This window comes from Aedes albopictus, chromosome 2, assembly GCF_035046485.1.
Source record: "Aedes albopictus strain Foshan chromosome 2, AalbF5, whole genome shotgun sequence".
NCBI lineage: Eukaryota > Metazoa > Arthropoda > Insecta > Diptera > Culicidae > Aedes > Aedes albopictus.
The window spans coordinates 134,161,066-134,174,216 of NC_085137.1; the positions used below are offsets into that span (position 1 = coordinate 134,161,066).

Sequence of the window (13,151 nt, forward strand, 5' to 3'; positions counted from 1 at the left end):
AAAAATTCACGAAATCCGAACTCAGACCCAGATTCAGCAACCAAAACTGATTCAGAGGTACTTAACTTAATCTTTGAGACAAATCAAAAGTCCATCCAATAACTGGTAGGTAGATGCCGTAGCTCAGTAGGAAAAGTTTTCGACAGTCCTCATAAACATCTATTAATTTCTTAGATTCATCCCAGAGATTCAGGAATAATTAGTCAGAATCTCCTGAGGTCTGTAAAAGGTCACATGTATCAATTTACCACCGAATGCACCATAATCTGAGCCACGTGGAGGAGACCTATCGTAAAAGGGGAGCTCAAGCAGTAAGTACCCACCCTCAGTGAGCAATAACAAAACATCTCCCCCATTGCAGCCAATGCAACCGACCAACAGCAGTAGTAAGTGAACGTTCAAGTAGTATAGTCGTGCGCTCCAACTACCCCAACTTTTTTTTGTTGCTTAGTACTTGTTTTGTCTCCCCTACATAGTTTAAGCTCATACAAATACCAACAAACAGAAACAACACACGCGTGTGCAATATAGCGACGACAATGATGGGGCAAAATTTGATCGTTCAACTGAAAAGCATTTGCGCGTTTGGGAAATCAAGTGAACTGCTGCTCGTTCTGAGAGGGGAATTTCAGAACTCTGGGGCAGCTGACCGGCAGTAGAGGCGTCACAGCGAGTTATTGGAAAATTGCACCAGCCAGAGCCAGAGAATGTTTTCGTTGTTTGTTGTAGATCGAAGCTGATTACGATAATGGCTCGAGCTGGGTTCGGTTTTCCTATGTGAATCTCGGAACAATTTGTGTTTGAAATCACATCATATGAACGGAAAGTTGAACTGATTGAACTCAAATCTATGATATTAGAGTAACATATTTTACAAAGAGTTGCATCTGAACAGTGTAGTGTAAAAAAAGAGTGTCTGACAAATAAGTCATATACTGAAAAATTAAAAAAAAAATGAATAATTTTTCATCTGAACAAGATATAAGTGAAAAAAAAAAACCAATAAGGGGCGATTTCTTCACCCTGGCTTAAGCGTTAAACCAGGTTTAACTATATGGGTAAGCCTGGCTTACCGGTTAAGCCGAGGTGAAGAAATCGGCCATAAATGAAAGAGCTCACCATATCCCGTACAAAGTACATGCAAGTACTAATAAAAAGCCTAATTCTAATGTTGGAGCATCAATCATAAATCAAATAAATAAAGGTAATCGATCAATTTATAGATTTGGGAGTTTTCAATGATACGTGATCAGTTGATACACTCTCACTTCAGTTGCTTTGTTTTAGGTAATTCAAACGAGTACGCTACACTGCACATCAGTAACGAATATGGCCTTGAAAGCTGTGTATATTTTGAAAGCCGATAAAATTGATACTACCTTCAGCATGTCACGACATTCAACTGATGTGTAGTATGATGTGACCGGCTGTCTAAGTTGCCGAGTTGTTTTCATCTCCATCATCATCGCACATTATTCACCAACCATGCGCGGTGGCATCTGTCCTCGGGTCTTCCTGCATCTTTAAACACCATACGAAGTACATATACTACAGAGCCTACTGGCACTGGTCTTGGTTTTATCCGATAATGGTAGATTATTCCTCACCTCATCGCCGTAATCACATTCTTGAGAGCTTCTACTGAAACCGAGAGAAAAACATCATAACAGTTTTTTCGACGTCACGCATAGTATGACGTGACTCGGTGGGGCACTTTGTACTTTATGACATTTTTAGAGTGATTCATTCTGATGCTACTTTTTGTGGCATCCCTTACCAGGCTAGGAGCTAGGTACGGTACGCTCGGTACTGACCTTAAACTAAGGGATTAACGTGACCTACTCACTTATTTACTCACTAGCTCATCGACGCGACGATAGAAACGATGCTCTAACTGAAAGCTGAACTTTCGAACCCAGACGGGAGGAATAACGAATATACAGTATAATTGTCCGTTATGTGGGTACTTAGAGGAAACCTAAATTACAGCTTTGTTTTTTTTTCGAATGAGTGCAATCAGTTTCGTTCCTTTTAATTCCGCCCTATGTTGCTTATCCTTTGACAGATACGCGTATTTCGACTACCACTTGTAAGATTACAAGTGGTAGTCGAAATACGCGTATCTTTCAAATGATAAGCAACATAGGGCGGAATTAAAAGGTATGAAACTGATTACACTCATTCGAAGAGGGTATTCTGCTTAGAGGGTTCGAAAAGTCGGTACAAGATTTGTTTTTTTTTCGTTTTTCCAAGGTTACGGTGTGGGATTATATGCTAAAGTGACTCTGAATCACGAATGATGAAAATTTGATCGCATGGAATGTTGATATTTTAACGTCGTTATTTTCAATACATAGAGCATCACATGCTTTTAGAAATTGTTTGAATGAATTCTTATAGTTTGGAGTATTTTTCATACATGGTATTATGAAATATTATCTTTGAATTTTCTTGGTTTTACCCGCTCAGAAAGAAATAATAAAATTATGTTCGTCGGGATTAAAGTGTAATAATTTTAGCCGGTTATGTGTTAAATAACAAACATTTTCCCAATTACTGTCCTATCCAGGAAATATACCTAGGCATTCTCTTGGACATCCGGCTGGAATTCAATATTTTTTTTATACTGAACTGTCTTAGTTTTTCAAATATTTCCCTACTTTAGAACTATATTTTTTTTCTTCATTGACTTGAAACATTGTTTTGTGACTAATAAAAATACAAATAACAAAAAATATATCTGGGATAATTACAAATGTTTCTCTTATTATTTCTAAAGCATTGTCCAGTTAGAATCCGGACGCAAAGGATAATTTATTGTGACGCTCTCAATGATCATAATCATATTTTTTTTACAGCAGTCTGATCATAAACAAGTCCTCTATTGATGGTGAAAATTTCATCGATTTTCTTGCTACGAGTGAAAAGTTATTTCAGATTGAAGACAAGTGAAGGAAAAAAATCTTGCACAAACACGCTGAAAATTAAGCGTGGTCAGGTACGACAGTCGCGAAAAATGTTAATGTCTCCACAACCATTATGTTTGATGTGCACAGATGTTGTTAACCATGCCATGAGGAAGTGCCCAAGGAAGATTGAAGTTTATGTTCATGGATAAATCTGCTTGGAATTCCAAGATTTGCCAGGAAGTTCGAGCTCTGGACATCGTTTTCTCACATCACGATTTTGACACCAAATGTGTACAAAGATGATAACCTCAAGAATCGCGTGCTGCTTTTCAAAAATGCACACAAGGGATCTGCAGAGGTTTGAGCTAATTTGGTGAGCTATCACGACAGCCTGAGATGTGCAGTGGTGTCATCACTGTAGGGTAGTGTTTATTAACGAAAAAACACTCAAATTTCGCTTCTTTGGAATTCACTGAATAGCTCTTAATTTCGCAAGAAGAGAAATATTTGGCAAAGTTTCTTTGGAATCCTAATCAGATTGGTAGAGGGTCTCAGGACACTACAGAGATGACCTGATTGTTAAACAAATCCGCCGAAGGGGTTGATGTTAAAATTTACTACCATTGTGCAGATTTTTAAGGAAGTAATCACAGAAAAAATGAGAAAATGTATTAAAAATTTAATTAAATAACTTTAATGATATTTTTCCATGAAACTACAGTAAATTATCTTTGTTTTGAGGGCTTCACCTTTTCTGTTTGTTTTTCCACCTCTGAGATATAAGTGATTATCTGCGTCCGGATTCTAACTGGACAATGCTTTACTAAAGTTTCCACCGAGAGATTTTCAGAAGTTTCAGCAACGAAATATCTTCAAAAACTTCTTTCTCATATTCCCCAAGAAATTCTGCGATCCCTCAAGAAATTCCAGCTAGAATTGCTCCTGGAGTTTCTTATAAAACCATGGAAGAAACTTTCGAAGTAGTCGTAGAACATTCTTGAAGGATTCCTAAAGGAATTCCTAAGAAAATCTAAGAACGGTTTTCAATGATTTCTTCTGGGGATCCTCTAGCTCCCTCAGTAGTTCTGGGTGTTTTTTTTTCAGGAATTGATCCTGCAATTCCACCAGATATTTATGCTGGGATTTTCATGAAGGTTTTTCTGGCATTTCCAAGACATTCCTATGCTATTCCTTCTTGAGTTTCTGCTGGGATATTTTCAGGAATTTCACCTGTGATTCTTAAATTTCTTTTATGATCCCCAAAAAGTTTTTCCTCATATTCTTCAAAGATTTTTTTCTGCGATCCTTCGACACGCTCTATTGGGAATTTCTCCTATTGATCTTTCTGAAATTACTTCGGATGTGCCTCCTTATTTTTCATAAGAAGTAGTTTTTGAAATCTTCAGGAAGAACACACGAAGGATCTACTGGAGGAATCCCAGAGCATAGTTTACTAATAACATAAATTATTGAAGAAAATTCAGCAGAAAGCTTAAAACGATCTCTTTAAAAAATTAATTTCACCAAAGAAAAGAGCTTTCTGGAGGAATCCCACACAAAATATGAGGAGGAATTGTATAAGTATGGAGATGTCATGAATATATTTAATATAACTCATTGAGAAATATGAGAATAAAACTTTTAGAGAAATTCCTGATGAAATATTCTTTGGAATTCCTGAAAAAATCCTGAACAAATCCAAGACGAGTCTCCAAGTGTTGAAGAATCTCCCTGAAACTTTTTGAGGGAGAAAAAACGCTTTGGAATTTTCGGAAGGTGATCTTCGCAGCGGTTCCAGAAGAAATATTTGAAGGATGTTCTGAAGGAATTCCTCAAATTAATTCCAGGAAGTATACCAAAAGCAAGTTCAGTGTAAATCTCAGACAGATAGCACTGCGCAATATTTTTCTGTCTCAAGAGCAAACTTATGTGTCTTTGACAGATTTTGGACCGTTGAATCCGAATCCCAAAATGTGCTATTTCGGGCGTTTTTTTTTACTGCAAGCCATCAAGCAAGAAAATGTTTTTTTTTCACCAATCAAAGGATAAATTGGTCAATAATCGAGTCATGCAAACTATTTCGTTTGTAAATATTTCGTTTCCCTGATGGTAAAAAGGCATAGCACAACCAGTCGTTTTTCAATTCGGTCGGTCATATTCAAAACAAAGCGTGACAAAGAAAACGCGTGACAGTTTTGAAAATGCAGCCGTTCATGCACACAGTATACTATTATCTTTACAGTTCTGGAGAGAGTATCTGCAAGACCAAATACTGGCCAGTTTTCCGAAGGAGCCAGGTGACCGAAATATCCCGGAATGTAACCAATGTGACTAAAATTGCTTAGAATTACCTTCATTGGAAAACTCACGAAGTTTACTTGTCGCCGGTTTCAGAAACAGGCCACTTTCCCGGGAGAACCAGGTGGTCGGAAGGCTATGAAATAGGGCCAATGTGATCAACAATTCCCGAGATTGCTACATATCAACTAGTATCGTGAATTCATGAAGTTTTGTACGTTGTTGAAAAGCATTTATTGGTGGAATTTAGTATGCGTTTCATCATCCGGAAAAAGCCTACCTCACAAAAACGCGGAATAATTCTGGAACCATGTGGTCACTGACAGTTTTTGTCCCAGCTATAGAAACCACATAGAACCACATACAAACAGATGTAACACCTAGACTACACTAAAACGTTTTTCGCCAAAATCCATCGCCCACTTCACACTACCATCACCTGGTGTAAATGTTTCACGAATCACTGCGTTGCGCAATATCGTCAACAGAAGGTACTAGTGTGCAACGTCAAACGCGAAGAAAAACTATGCGTGCGCTCTGGTTGTGAAAGCCACAACTATGAAGATTTTAAATAATCGTTAAAAGCATGTTCGATGGAAATTTCCCAAGTGTTACGTCAGTTTGTCTGTGCTAGAATCATTATCGGTCATTTTGATTAAAAAAAAAAGAAAAACAGTGCAGAAACAATAGTTATATTCTATTTAGAAATGATAGAAGGCACCACATTTGGACAGATACTGAACGATAACGATGAACGTGATATTAGCGGTTGATGATAGATGATTGATGATAGCGGAACTGCTCAAACATCTTTGGGAAAATTCCTGGAGAAGAAATTTTTGTTTAATAAAGTTTTCCAAGGAATTTTCGAATGAACTTCGGAAAAAATAGTAAAAAAAAATCTGGGAGGAATTCCCGAAAAAGATCTTGAATGAATCCTTAAAAGATTGCATGAACAAATCAATACAGGAATTTCCACAAGAATCTTCAAAGACACTTTTGAGTGAGTTCGTGAAGAAGTTTTTGAGGAATCGCCGAAAAAAAATGCGTGGAGAGTACGTGAAAGAACATTTTGAGAGATTCTTTGGTATTCTGAAAATATCCATGTAGGTATTTTTGAAAGGATAATAGGAGGTATTCCGAAATGAGTCTATAGCGTAAATCTCGATGCAATTCGTGTAGGAGTTCCTAAAGAAACCTTTGAAAAAAATTCTAAAAGAATAATTTAGGAAGTTTTTGAAGAAATTTCTGTAGGAATCCTTGGAGAAGTTGTTGTAAGAATTTTTGGGAGTATTACTTTACGATTTTTTTGAGAAAATCCTGAAGGAATTCTTGGAGGAATGCCTGAAGAAATACTTGGAGGAATTCTGAAAATGAAGTAAGGGAGAAGACAGGGATACTCTTAAAGGAGTAATGGAAATTTCTGAATCCTTGAAAAAGTGTCTGAAAGAATCCTTGGGGTTGTTATTTGACGGATTCCTGAGGAAAACTTTGGAGAAATTTGTACAACAAATCTTAGAGGAATTTTTGAAATAACTCTTGGTGGAGTGTCTGAAGCAATTACCGCTGCAGACTATTTCAATAAAATTCTTGGTAAGTATTACTAAGGAATAAATGAAATTATTCATGAAGTCCATCTGGAATGCCTAAAGGAATTTATGAAATAATTTCTGATGGTATTCTTGAAGGACTTCGTCATGGATTTTTTGGGGAAATTTCAAGGATAATCCTTGGAAGACTTCCTGAAAAAATGCTTAAGAAGTTGCCAAAACAATCACTGGAGGAATTAAAAAATATTATTCGGATGAATTCCAGGTACAGCAAAATTTCTAATGAAATCCTTGCTGGAGTTCTTTAAAGCTCCTAAGGGGTCCCTGACAGTTCATAATAATTCTCACATTGGTGAAATTTCTAAAGATGTTTTAGAAATACTTCTATATGAAGGCTTATAGAAATTCTGCAATGAGTTTTTGGAAGAATTTTTGACGGATTTTCCACGAACATTTTTGAGAAGTTTTTAATGGAATCCTTGGAGGAATTCTTTGAGGAATCCCCGGAGAAATATTTCAAAGGATCCATGGAGGTAAACTTAAAATAGGATTGCATAAATAGCTTAGAGAGATTCTGAAGTTATTCATGGAAGAATAGAAGAAAATTAGAAAAAAAATGTATTGAAAATTCCCAGTAGAAATCTCTTAAGGAATCACTGAAGGAATTTTGAAGAGAGAAATTTCTTGTAGAGAATCTATCTATAAATTTTCAAGAATCCTTTTACGGAATTCATAGATATTTTCGAATAATATGTTCTGCCTGGATTTTTCTTATGATTTCTTCTAACTTCAACAATTCAGACATACTAATAAGAAGCCTAGAAGTAGATCAGCTGCTATTTCATAAGAAAGTTCATCAAATCATTGTTACATTATTATTTATTATTTCTCAATCGATTCTTCCGAGGATTATCTCAGATATTTATCCTGACATTTTTGTGGAAATTCCTCCCTAGAATTTTTCCATGATTTCCACCAAGACATATCTCAGGAAAATCAAAATAAGTGGCTCCACGGATTTAAAAGAAATTTTCTGGATATCTCGATTGTTTCAAAATCATTGTAGTAACAATTGCGGAGATTGCAAATATAGTTGCTTCCAGGGATTGTAAGCATGTGCAGTACGGTGCAAAAAAAGTCTGTTCTTCACACAATCTCAATTGGCTTGTCTTCCCTTTTTTTTCGAGAGACGGAGACCTATGACTGAGAGCATTCGTGATCGTGACTGTGCGAGAGACAAATCGTAGCACTAGCTCTACTCTCACACAGAGAGTAATGGAATAATGTACAATGTTTGGGACTGTACTTGTCACTGTGCATTCGTTTGGTGCTTTCAACTTATATCTGCTTGTGTGGAGCGCAAAGAGTTTTGAGTCGCACCCTACCCCTGGTTGTTTCAAGGATTCCACAAGAAATCTAACCTTGGTTTCTCCAAGAATAATGAGCTGGCCACGGCATTTATCATAAATCTTTTCTTCTCGGAGCTCCAAAATGGAATCTGAAACAGTTTTGGCCTGAAATTTCTGCAAGGAATTATTCTATAAATCCAATAAAAATCAACAGTCAAAAATTACGACTACATATAATATAATATTAAAAATGTTAGTTTTTCGATACAGCATTTTTTTTTCTTAAAAACAATCTTTGAAATATTAAAACTCAACAACCGCTACGAAAACAAGTTGCTTTGTCCTATCCTCTGGTTGGAGGAATCATTTAAAAGATTCTTCAATAGAATTTCCGAAGAATTCTCTGGAGCATTTTCTGTAGGAATCATCGGAGGACTTCCTGAAGAAGTCTTTGCAGAGGTACCCGAGAAACGCCTTGTATATTTTTTCGAAGAATCCTTGGAGGAAATTTTCAGGTAGTTTTTGGAGGAACTCCAGGAAAAATCACAAGAAAGCGCCAAGCGCAGAGAGTACAATACATGGATCAGCTAGATTATGATCAGGCGAGCGTTCGGCGGGGCTGATGTCGGAGAGCTGTAGTTGTAAACCGAGTGTCATGGCGGAAAATAATTGTTGACTTAGTGTTTTCATGAATGTAATGTTAAGATTTTATACAATAAAATAAGTAAAATGAAACAGTTGAGAATTGATATTTCGAAGTGAAGAAGTAAGAATATAATAATCAGGGTATCAAACATATGAAGAATGGAAGAAAAGAAAAAAAAACTTAACAAATTACTAATTCAATTAATCAAACTAATTGAACTGCAACTGCTTCACTAAACCAATAACCTAGAAGCTTTTCACATATTTTCAACTGCAATCAAAACACTTATAATAATAATTACTGCACTCTATCACCGTAACCTAACAGAAACTCGTCATGAGAGTAGAAATAAAAAAGAAGAAACGATCCAGCTATACCAATAAGAATCAATAAGACACGGTCGATATTATTCCAAAAAGTCAATCAATCTTCAATACGATATTTATTGTTGAAAGGAGGTCCAATAAAAAAATGTATTGAATATATTGCTCAAAGTTCCATAACCGTCACCATACTAAACCCTAACCTAATTACTGACTCAATCACTAACTACCATGAACTAATAGGGAGCAATCGAAGAGCATCCCGAAGAAACGCGAAGAAATGTGAAGATCTAGCGAAAGTAACCAAGTGTAGAAATAATTAGGCCCGATGATGCTTTCATTCGTTCTGTTGGATGTTTCTGTTGTCATATGGGTCATGCAGTTCCATGCTAACTTTCAGTACAGCTCAACAAGTTTGCTACAAACAAGTTTCAATACTAATTGTTCACTTTATTTTAATTTATTTATTTATATGAGGCCCTTTATTTCATATGTTATGAAGATGCCTCTATTATTTTCTGAAATTGACTGAGCTATAGCGGAAAAGTGCCCAAAATACCAGCAACTGCACTAGTCGTTCGGCACCCTATGTGTTTAATCAAGAAAGCTCATTTTATACGAAATTTTCCTCCTCGACAATAGCTTTAATCATTGCTAAAAGTACCTACATCATAAGCATAACGCATCTTCGAACTATAGCATGAAAGTGACACACTGAGACCCAAGGTTGCGTTGTGTATGGATGGTTCAAAAGAACGACGACGATGCGTTTGAGTGCGGGTATACGAGAGAGTCCGACTCCGCCGAGATTGCGGAGACGAGGAAATCCATTAGGAAGTTGGCTAATTTAATAGCGCTAACTGCTCGTGGCAGTCCCTGTAATTAAGAGCTACGTAAAAGTAAGCACTGACTGGCTGTACGTCGCCTTGCCGCGGGAGCGGCAGAGAATGCTTCACTGGCAGTGGCTGGCAGCATCCTCATCCCTAGTGTTCAGTAGTGGCCCGGCGACGACTGTGAATCCTTGAGGCGGGTATGGATTATGACGGCGACGACGACGACGACCCGAGGCTTTCAAAACGATCATGTTGAGCGGAGGGACTTGGACGATGGTTGTGTTTTTGTTTTCCTTCGAGAGGAGATTTAGGTTACGTGTGTTTTGCTGCGGGATGAAGCGGTCGCCAATCATCTTACGAAAGGATTTCTTCGAGAGGAGATAGAATGCCGAAAACATCAAAGACCAAGACCGTAGGATGACGAATCACTCTTTTTAAGATGGCATCTTACATATTGCAGAGATGCTTATCATTGAAGCGTCGAGAAATAATAATGTTAGATTTAAGGTAACGTTTTGTGGGTTCTATTTATGGTGCAGAACAGGATACTTTAATAAAAAGCCGTTATAGCGTTCGTATCCATCCATTCCACATATTTGGTTGAACACTTATTCACATCTCTCGTACTAATAGAAATTCTCTATTTTATTATATTTTTGCCTTTTTATCTAAAAATTTGGCGCCACAGCAGAAAACAATTCTATTTCCAGCAAACCAATCGTTTGGTTGTCACCATAAAGGAGCATTCTACCAGCGATGAAACGATTCTGTAATGCAATGAAGTGACCAGCAGCAGCCCACTCGTGCAGCTGAACGATGTTGAAGACGATACGAAACACAAGATTTCGTCCTGGTCGTATAAGCGAGCTCTGAGTTTCATGAACTATCCATTGGGCGATCAAGTCCGTTAAACAATGTTTCCGTTTCCTAATGTTAATTTAAAAACCTGAATATAATTTTAAACTAAATTTACCGAAACGTAATGCTCAGTTTTCAATATTTTTGTATTTATCGAAAGGAAAGAAAACCCTCTAGGAATTTGAGCAGGTCTGTATTTCAAAGGTGAGTATTTTAAAGAACATATTACATCAAATTAGACGTTAAAAATAACAGTAGGGTCTTGTACCATTTGGGTAGGTGTACCTATTTTGGGCACTTGATGCTACAACTAAGTCAATTTCACACCAATTGATAAGAATTATAGTATAGATCCTGTACGTATCTCACCGTGTGCCAAAATTTTAGTTATCCGGTTTGAAATTGACTCAGTTATAGCGGCAAGTGCCCAAACCTGCTCAAACGGTACAAGACCCTACTTACCTATTTCCATCAAATACAAATAGGGTAATTCGCCAATTGTTTAACAGTTAGGTTTGTAATATTTGTTTTCGTTTGTTTTTCCATGCATATTTCCACGGTAGGTCGGACTCGATTATCCGGAGTCGGGTTCTGGCACCTCCCAAAATAATATCTCACAAACGGAATGCTATAAGAAGCTGAAATTTTGAATGATCACTAATCAAAGTTGGCTTAACAAAATGTCAAAATTTCAGCTTTATAGAGCATTCCGTTCTCCAGATATATATTCGAGAAGCATCAGAACCCGACTTCGGATAATCGAGTCCGACCTGTAGTAGAAATTATCCAGTCTAGCGATCATATAGATCCAGTAATATCTTACACTTCCCGTTAAATTAATATTTCTCTAAGTTCCGTTTTCTATGAGAAATTGAAACACATGTATTGCGTACAAGTTGTACCAGATGTCGGGGACCCAAATGGCGAACGCATCCTCAAGATATACCATCCCGATTAGAAAATTCTAACACAGAAATATCATAACCAAACCATGATATTTATAACTCACTGTGTTATCATTCAACATCCTTGGTGTTTTTGAAATACTTTAACTCAATTATATCAAATTATGTTATAAATATTATATGCTAAATCATTGTAAAATAATTAAGTTTTGATGGTACAACATTTTGATAGAAACTAGTAATCCTGAAACTAAAAATCTTATCACATTTTCCCGAGCAGAGGAGAATAGCAAATTGATAACAACAGCCTGTTTTTATATCATAATTTGTTATTGTTAACCTATCAAAACATATCTTTTTAATAATATGTTTTGTTGGACAATCTTATTTGTTATATTCAAATTTTTGAGATATATTCTAAAGATAACATTTCAATAATATATTTTGTTGTAGAACATGTTTGGTTATTATTCTGCTATAGAGAATGTACAAATATGTGATGAAGAATAACACAACAGTAACAAGTTCACAAATTTTCTGTAATTAAGCTGTAATTTATCTAACAAAACATGTTATTGAATTTTTCTTCTAGGAACATTTTTTGTTATGATATTTGTTATTTTGCTGCTTATGACAGACAAGTTTATAACATAATATGTTATGCTAATAAAATAATAATTACTGATTCCCTTATACAGTTATTAGGCCAAAATAACATATTTCATTATGATGTTGATATTTTTTTTCTGCTCGGGTTGCTATAATTTTAATCTGATCATAACAAAATAGGTTATTATCTTGATCAGACCTGTGTACGTTTTGTTACAATTTTAGTTTTTTTAACATCATCCTGCATCTAGTTTATACCATAATAAGTTATCAAAAAAATATTATAACATCATAACACAATATGACATAGTCTTGATATACATTTCGAGTCGGGATTCTAATGTTGACCGATTCTTACCAATCGTTCAACGGTTCGCACTGTTATTATTTTTTAGGAAAACTTATGTATTTTCAGCAGTTTAGTTCTTTTCAGCGAAGGTCAATTTTCCATACCAAGCGGAGTCTCAAGCGTATAAAATTGAAGCAATCTGGCCGACAAAAACTCCGTAGACGATGAGAACAAAACTGCTGAATGTACTTAAAGTTAGCCTATTACAAATATGTCAGATTTTCATTTTTATCTTTCATGGGAGTTTCAGAAGGGTTTCGAAAGGGTTCTATGGAGATGCCAAGTGGAGGTTCAGTTATGTTTAAGAGGCGTATCAAGACTTTTCAGGAAATTTCAAGAGGTTTCCAAAGGATTTCCGTTGGATTGAAGGGAAATGCAGGGAGCTTTCAAGGAAATTTTAGGAGGTTTTCAGAAGAGATCAAAGGCATTTCAAGACGTTCCAGATGGTTTAAGGGAGTTTCAAGGGGGCTTCAGAGGAGTTTCAATGCATTTCGGGTGATTTTCGGAGATTTCTGGGCATCT

General features: G+C 36.3%; 1 long non-coding RNA gene across 1 annotated transcript; it reads left to right on the top strand.

Moving 5' to 3' along the window:
• Positions 1–210: 210 nt before the first annotated feature.
• LOC134287733 (uncharacterized) lies at positions 211–10,891 on the top strand. Its single transcript, XR_009997492.1, has 2 exons — positions 211–1,204; positions 10,619–10,891. It is a non-coding gene; the product is annotated as an uncharacterized LOC134287733 (long non-coding RNA).
• Positions 10,892–13,151: the final 2,260 nt, after the last annotated feature.